Raw genomic sequence first — 7,673 nt, 5'->3', positions numbered from 1 at the left:
GGTTCATGAGGCAAATGGGGCGTCAACAAAATGTGCCTGCTCAAGATACTCTTGTCCAAGAGAATGTTTTCCGGAACTCCGAGCTTGTGGAGGTCTTCGAAAGAAGGTGGGCCACTCGGCCGCTTTGGGAGGTACGAACCCCCCTTGCCACGACATGGGTGACTCCCGCTTATGTCAAGTGGTCACGTGCTCCGTCCTTGGAAGAGAGATCCAAATTTCGTAAGGATGAGGTTGTCGACTTGAAGTACCGAGAGGTTGGCAAGGCCAACCGTGCCTTCTTTGAGGAGTATGTTGATGGAGCTACCCCCGATCTGATGAGACCGCCGAAGAGGAGGAGTTCCAGCCCCAAGAATATGGTGGGCCGTGCATTAGCTCTTTTTGGGTCGAACACGGGGTCTTGTGCTAGACCGGAGGCCGTTGCCGTCTTAGATCCGTTGAGGATCCGTTCCGAGGAGGAAGTCCATGCTAGGCGGGCCAACAAGAAGAACAAGGGGAAGATGTACCCCGAGGGAAAAGGCAAGGGTAGAATGGAAGAGTGAAGACCTCCATTACCCGTTTTATTATTATGTTGTATTATTGTTGTGAGTTTTTATTATGTTGTACTAGCTAGTTATTGTGTGTTTGGTGCTAGTTTTATTATGTGAGGTGTTTTAGTTGACAGCTTAGCTTTGACAAGTTGTAGACTCGTCGAGCTTTATTTGTTGTTGGAATTGTAATCCCTCCCATTATTAATTAAATAAGAGGATTGCCCGTGTCGAAAATTGTGAACGCTTGTTTCTTCCATCCATTTGGTGAAGGCAATTCGATTTGAATTATCCTAAACACTTGCACTTAGGAAAGTGGTATTTTGTGGAAAGGGAGAAAGGTTTATTTTTTTATTTTGTTGGGAAGGGGAATGGTTTCCCTTCCTCTTTTGATGGGGATGTCTTGTATGTGGATGTTTTTGTGTTTTTTTTTTTATTATGGGGATGGTTGTATTTTTATTGTGGGAATGGTTGTATCCTTCTTGTGTAAGAAATGACTGCCTACGTATCCACCTGAAAAGGTGAAATCAAACCATGATCGTAGTTCGAAATGTTTTGTAAATTTGATTGGGTTTTGTGGTTGTATCCCTCATGCATAAGAGGGACTGCCTACGTATTCACCTGAAGAGGTGAAATCAAACCATGCTCGTAGTTCAGGAGGTTTTTTTTTGTTTTAGTGCAAATGGATGTCGCCTTTGACAGATCAAAGGACCTTTGAAACGAGCAAGGTGCCGCAGCTTAGACTCGATAAAACATGCAATTTCAAATCAGAACACGTTGAGGAACTTGACTTGAAAAGGGGTTGAGGTGGTTGCTAGTTGTAAAACTAGGCTTAGGTCGTTGGTTGATATGGTTCAAGGGTAGTATTTCTTGAGTTGGTCTAGGTTGGTCGGGTTTGTAAAGTCCTCCCCATCTAGGTCACTCAGTCTCATTGCGCCCCCCGAAAGTATTTTCTTGACCAGGTATGGCCCGGCCCAGTTGGGTTTGAATTTACCCCTCGGATCGACGGGTAATGGTGCTCAAACTGACTTAAGGACCAAGTTGCCTTCCTTAATGTTCCTCGGTTTAACCTTCTTGTTGAATGCCCGTTGTATACATCGTTGGTATAGCTGGACGTTGTGCAAGGCGTTGAGTCGTCATTCGTCTAGAGAGTGAGTTGCTCGTACCTTCGACGGGTCCATTCCACCTCGGGGACTTGACTCTCCAGTAGGATGCATAGAGAAGGGACCTCTAACTCTACCGGTTGAACCGCCTCCATATCATATGTTAGGTAGAAGGGTGTGGCGCCTGTCGGTGTTCGAATGGAGGTTCGGTATCCCCAGAGTGCGAATGGGAGTTTGCTCGGCCAATCGCGGTAGTTGTCTTGCTTTTTCATGATAATGGTGACAAGATTTTTGTTCGCTACCTCCACCGCTCCGTTAGTTTGGGGACGGTAGGGGGATGACGATGTCGTTTGATTTTGTATTTGTCCTGCAAGGTCTGAGTTTCCACCCGGAAGTGAGAGCCTTGATCGCTGATGATTTCATGGGGTACCCCATATCGGCAGATGATGTTGTTCTGGATGAACTTGGCCACTTGTTTGGCGGTCAAGACTGCATATGACTGTGCTTCCACCCATTTGGTTAAGTAATCGATGGCGACGAGGACGAAGCAATGCCCCTTAGTGCCTACTTGTTTGATTTTCCCGATGATGTCGATGCCCCAGGTTGAGAAAGGCCAGGGTGACGTCATGGTGTATAAAAGGGACGGTGGTATGTGTTGTATGTTGGCGAAGATTTGGCAATTATGGCAATGTTTGACGTAGTTGCGGCAATCAGCTTCCATGGTGGTCCAGTAGTAACCTAGCCGCATGATTTTCCGGGTAAGCATCATTGCGCTCATATGAGGGCCACATTCTCCGTCGTGAACCTCTCCCATGACTTTTTTGGCTTTGTGATGGTCAATGCGAAGGAGGAGAACTCCTTGGGGTGTTCTTTTGTATAGTTGATTTTGGTTTATCACGAATTGTGATGCAAGTAAATGGATGGCTCTTTGTCCTCTTTGATCAGAGTTGGGAGGGAATTCATTTTTGGTTTTGTAGTTGAGGATGGCTTGGTACCAAGGTTCATCATGGCTTTTCTTATCGTCGATGATGGCACAAATGTGGGCTGGCTCGCTCCTTTTCTCGATACATAGGGGCATTGATGTCATGTCGTCAGGTATGTTGACGAGCGCGGCAAGTTTCGCCAGGGCATCAGCAAATTGATTTTCCTCTCGTGGCAAGTGGAAGCAGTCAACTTGGTCGAAGAACTCGGCCTCTTGATTGATCTTTGCTCGGTAGGGAGCTAGGCTGTCAGATCAGATTTTCCATGATCCGGACACTTGATTGATGATGAGCGAGGAATCGTCGTAGACCCTCAGTCTCTTGATGCCAAGTGTGCTCGCTGCTTGTAGGCCGATGAGACATGCTTCATATTCAGCGGTATTGTTGGTGACGGTAAAGTCTAGTTTGACCGAGATCGGAACATGTTCTCCCTCCGGTGATATTAGAAGGATTCCTACACCGAAGCCTCTCAGATTAGATGCATCGTCGAAGTATAGGTCCCATGCGTCGGAATCGGCACAAAGGATGTCTTCGTCAAAAGTGACCATGTGTCGGTCGTTGGATCCTCGTTGACGGGATTTTCTGCTAGGAAATCGGCGAGTGCTCTTCCCTTGATAACCTTGAGGGGTACAAACTTAAGATCAAACTCAGACAGCATGAGTGTCCACCTAGACAGCCTTCCGTTTAGTACGGGTTTTTCGAAGATGTATTTGACCGGGTCCATCTTGGAGTAGATGTGGACCGTGTAGCTGAGCATGTAATGCCGCAGCTTCTTTGTTGACCATACTAGGGCAACGCATGTCTTCTCCAGTTGGTATAACTTGTCTCGTACTCAATGAACTTTTTGTTGATGTAGTAGATGGCACGTTCTTCGTCGCCGACTGTTTGTGCTAGCATATCTCCCATGACCGTGTTGGTAGCAGTCAGGTATAGGGATAAAGGAATCCCCGGTTGAGGTGGCATGAGGACAGGAGGCTTGGATAGGATTTCCTTTATCCTGTCGAAGGCCTTTTGGCAATCGTCATCCCAATCGGTGTGCTCGAAGGTGTGAAGTTTCTTGAATATTGGTTCACAAATCATGGTGTAGACACCTCGTTCCCGCACCTCCCGCCAAACACCCAGTGATGATTGGGCCGCATGTCTAGCATATGTCGCGATTTTATGACGTTTCATAAATCGGTTAATAAAAGGTAACTCAAATACTTGTGTCTACCTCATGGTCGTTATCTAGGTGTCATTACGGTCGTTTTGGCAGTAATTAGAGTACATTTGGAGTCTGGGTCAAAAACCGTCTTCATTTCCTAAAACCGTCAAATCCCGAGTCAAAAGCAATGTGCTTGTCTATCTAAGGTTAGGATGTCATAAAATGTTGTGATTATATCTCATTTTGAGTCCCATGTCACTTCTTTGGGCTAACCTTAAAGTTTACATTACAAAATGTGCATTTCATTTAGCTAAAATGACAACCCAAACTTTTGGGCCCGTTTTACGAAGTGATAACGACTTTTTTGGGTCAGGCCTATTTCACAGAAAGTTCTAGATCTCTTTGATGTGACCATAATTAGAGCATATTTAGTCCCCGAATTAGCCTTGTTCCCATGCTTTTTAGTGCATATTTGGGTCATTTATTGTCTTTAGTTCTTTGTTTTGCATATTCTTTGAGGTTTTGATCCCTTGGTGGGAAAGGAGTGCAAACCTTGCATTTTCATGGCAAAATGAGGCTAAATTGATTTAATTCAATGACCAAGCATCAAGGAGAGACAAGATTAGAAGGCCTTTGTACATACTATAATAGATGGGCAATGATGAGAAAAGATCCTTGCATCCCCGAGGAAATCCCCAAGGATTTTATGAAGAAAAAGGAAGAAAAGAAGAAACAAGACTGCCCAGCAATCCGTGCGTCTTCCCCAGAAGACGCCCGTCTCCACCACCACAATCCGTGCGTCTTCTCCCCAAGACGCCCGGGCAAAGACTCCAGAAGACGCCCTTCACTCCAAGACGCCCAGGCAGAAACCACCAAATCCGCCCGTCCCGTGCTAAAGACGCCCGGATTCCCAGGCAGGCCCATTTCGTTTTCTTCAAGCTTCAAGGAAGGATGCACATCTTTTTCTAGAGACCGGAGTCTCCCTAGAGACCGGAGTCTTTCCAAAAAGACCGGCGTTTCCTCAACAAGGGACTTAATCGTCATTTAAGCCATTAGTTAACCCTAATTCATCCACCTGATCCCCACTATAAATACCCCATTAGTCTAATTAGAAGAGCATGTTCTTCTTAGCAATCTTGAGGGTAGTTAATATCAATAAAATCTCTCTTTAATCCTGTAATCAACAATTAATCAAGTTTTAATACAAGTTTTATTTCCTTAATCTCTCTCTTTTCATCCTTTATTTTGGGTAATTGAAGATTATTTGGGTTATTATTGGGAGATTGACAACCTCTCAATCAAGCATCAAGTACTTCTTTTATTCTTTGCTTTATTATTAGAATCATTAGTAGGTATAATTCTCTTAATCCCTCTTTAGTTATTGCTAATTACTTTCATTTATTCATCATGTTTCACTTTGTTGGTATGATTGACAACCTTTCTAGCATGTTCAACATGATAATGAGTGAGTAGTTCCTTAGCTAGGGTTAATGGGTAATTAGGGGAAACCAACATGGGGAATGATTCATGCTTAAATTAATATGCTTTCATGGTTTATTTGCTTGCTTATTATGATCTCAACTCGTGCACATGTTATGTTTGATGAAATGCGAGCCTATGAATCCTTGCATTTTTTACCCATCACCTATCTTTTCAATGAGACTTGTAAGACATAAACCAACTCGAGTCTCATTAGACCATGCATGTTGTTGAGTAGGGAAGACTAAGTCGACTTGTAGGTGTTGTACAATCTAATCGATTCGGCTCCGGGACCCAAACTTTCCTAGGATTATAAGATATAAACCAACTCGATCCATCACAACATTAATTGCTTGCTTATAACTTGAGAATATGTTTGTATGATCAATTCCCATGAATCCCCTATGACCCCATGACACCCTAGTGCCTTTTATCAATTGTTTACATCCCTTTTAATTCATCTTGCTTGTTTACTTTCATTGCTATTTAGTTTAGTGATCTTCTACATCAAACCCCAATTGTGACACCCCTTAAGACACCACTAGTTGCAATAGAAATCTCATCTCAATTCCCGTCCCTTGGGATCCGACCTTTACTTGCCTCTTTACTAATTGTAGAGTTGTTTGTGAATTTATAAATTGTGTTTTGGTCTAGGTGCTCTTAACGACAAGTAACCGAAAGATTTTAGTAACCGGCCACTCTTAAACGCCACCGAAATCACCTTTTTCTGAGTCTTGTAGAGAAAGTTATGCCTAAAATACGACAGGCTGACAAACGCGCTTTCTTGCGCATGAGGAACCCGCAGAGGAAAGGATGCAGCAAGTGTTGCGCCTCTTCCAAGGGACGCAGCACCTGCTGCGCCTTTTCCTCAAGGTTTTCTTTTCGTCCAAGTTTCCGTGTTTAACCTAAGTCGGTTGTTTCCGGATCTTTATCTCCTTTCCTAAACCCTAATTCTGTGATTAGTATAAATAGAGACCTTCGGTCTCACATATTTCTCACGCGAGTGTCCGCCCTTCTCTTCTCCCTTTGCATTCTAAGACCATGCTCTTGCTTACTGGCGCCTACGTGCTTGAACTTTCGACCACGTAAGCTCGGATCCTTCCAAGTACCAGCCTCATTTTGCATGACCAACCAATTTGACCAACTCCACTACACCATAATCAATTAATCAATTCAATTTGCTTTTAAATCCTTTTTCAAGGGCACTTTCATATTTGCATTATAGATCGAGTCGAGTTACCACTAAAAACCGATTTAGTTAAATCTCGCGACGCTAACATGTAAGTCTGAGGGTGTAAAATCCCAATTTTATTTAATGTATTTTATTTAATGTATTTATTTTCTGTATTATAATTAATGTAAGAATTTATGTCATAAGCATGCTCGAAACCGTCTTTTAAAACCCCTTTTAACGGAAGTAACACAGATCTGACGTGGGGAAGAATCGCATCAACTGATGCGCCTTCTGGAATGGGCGCAGCATCTGCTGCGCCTCTTCCAGGGGCTGCTTTCAGTTGATGTACTTCTTCTTCTTCCTCGGGTTTTTATTCCTTTCGTCTTTTATTTTTCTTTCTTCGTTCTTTCCCTTATTTCACCTAATAATTTTCAATTTAGTTTTTATGAATCCATTTCAATAATTTTCGACTTAAATCGCTTATAATTAATATTTGTGGGTTTTCGTCAGAAATTCAAACTCGAATTTTAGAGACTCGATTCGTTCATATCAAGTCCCTTGATTTCGTCTTTGATACATGTTTTAAATCTGTTTTCTTCATCAATTCTTAATCTTTAGTTTCCACCATTAACTTCAAGCTTGCAAATAAATCAATTCCAACATCATAAATAATATCTAACTTATAATAATTCATTTTAAATTGTTTTCTTTCACTTCATGACGATCCCAGATGCATGTAAATCAATTAATCACTTCTACTCGAGTTACCAATCAATAAATCAATGTAAATTAACCAACGAACATTAACCAACTGCGAGTCTGACTTTCACAATCAGAACCCAACTCAAGAATAGACGCAGGAAGTGTTGCGCCTCTTCCAGAGGACGCAGCAGATGCTGCGCCTGTTCTGAGGTGGTTTTTGCCTCTGAACTCTTCTCGTTTTGACTTAGGGTTTCTAATTAGGATTTTAATTAACCGTTATTCTTATTATCACCATAATTTCCATATTTTCCTTATTTTCCAAATTTTCCTTTTCTTCAAATATCCTTATTTTCCAATTTTCCTAATTTAAATCAATTTCCAATTTCCTTATTATTTCCAATTTTCTAATTTTCATTATTTCTTTTATTTTATTTCTAAAACTCTTTTGCTCCTGTTTATGACGTAAATTCAAGTTTATCAATTGTAATTTATTTCTTTATTTCGTATTCGTATGTATGATTTCTTTACTTGGCATTCACATATAATTAATCTAACATTCATTTCGAC

This window comes from Silene latifolia, chromosome 9, assembly GCF_048544455.1.
Source record: "Silene latifolia isolate original U9 population chromosome 9, ASM4854445v1, whole genome shotgun sequence".
Lineage (NCBI taxonomy): Eukaryota > Viridiplantae > Streptophyta > Magnoliopsida > Caryophyllales > Caryophyllaceae > Silene > Silene latifolia.
The sequence above is the reverse complement of the archived record's forward strand: the minus strand, read 5'-3'. Positions refer to the sequence as shown.